Consider the following 888-nt stretch of genomic DNA (forward strand, 5'->3'; position numbering starts at 1 on the left):
AAAATAGTTACTGCCTAATTCTCAAAGATCTTTTAGCAGGACAAAATGCTGCGACAGAGCAACTTCTTTGCCACTTGATGTTAAAATTGAATTTACAACAAAGCTTTTATATTAGTTCATCAAAAGGTACCTCCCTCCTTTTTAAACTTGCTCAGAAGAAGATTTGAAATTTATTGTTTTTTTTGCTACCACACACATTCCGGAGCTTCCAGGTTATGTGCATGCAGGAAACACATGGCTTGTTTATCCTTCTGCTCTTCCCATGGTTTCTGCTTATATCGGTGCCTCTCAAACAAAGGAATTGACTATTACAGTGGTGTGTCCTACAAACAATATTGGTCGTGTTATTGACAAAGAACTCCTGCTATGGCATTATTAGATTTTTTGCTCATGTTCATCGCTAGATGACTTTGATATCGTTTTTTATGAAGAACGAACTTGATCCGAATTTTTTTGTGAAATGTTTTTTGTCTTTTGTATTGATGAAATTTTGAGGTTTTTTTTGAGCCTTTGAAGTGTAATTTGAAGGATATGCACATTGTTAGTTGAGGTGGTAGGTAGTAGATATCGTGTGGAATTAGTTGAGGTGTGGGAAAGCTGGACTGTTGGTTATAAAAAAAAAAAAAAAGGAGAAGCTGAGCTTTGAAATTAGATCAATGAGATGAGCTGATTTGATTCTACTTCTTCAGAGGTAGAGGTATGGACTGCGTACATCTTACCCCCTCAGACCCCACTAGGTGGGAATACACTGGGTTTGTTGTTGTTGTTGTTGTAGATGAGCTGATTTGAGTCGTGTGGAATATGACATAATTAGAAATTTTGTTTATATTTATCGCTGGATGACTTTGATGGTGTTTGTTACGAAGGACTTACTTGATTTGAATGTTT

The 888-nt window shown here is 36.1% G+C and overlaps 1 long non-coding RNA gene across 1 annotated transcript; it reads left to right on the forward strand.

Moving 5' to 3' along the window:
* Positions 1-6: 6 nt before the first annotated feature.
* On the forward strand, positions 7-477 carry LOC124890783. Its single transcript, XR_007049338.1, has 2 exons — positions 7-126; positions 213-477. It is a non-coding gene; the product is annotated as an uncharacterized LOC124890783 (long non-coding RNA).
* Positions 478-888: the final 411 nt, after the last annotated feature.

This window comes from Capsicum annuum, unplaced genomic scaffold, assembly GCF_002878395.1.
Source record: "Capsicum annuum cultivar UCD-10X-F1 unplaced genomic scaffold, UCD10Xv1.1 ctg248, whole genome shotgun sequence".
NCBI lineage: Eukaryota > Viridiplantae > Streptophyta > Magnoliopsida > Solanales > Solanaceae > Capsicum > Capsicum annuum.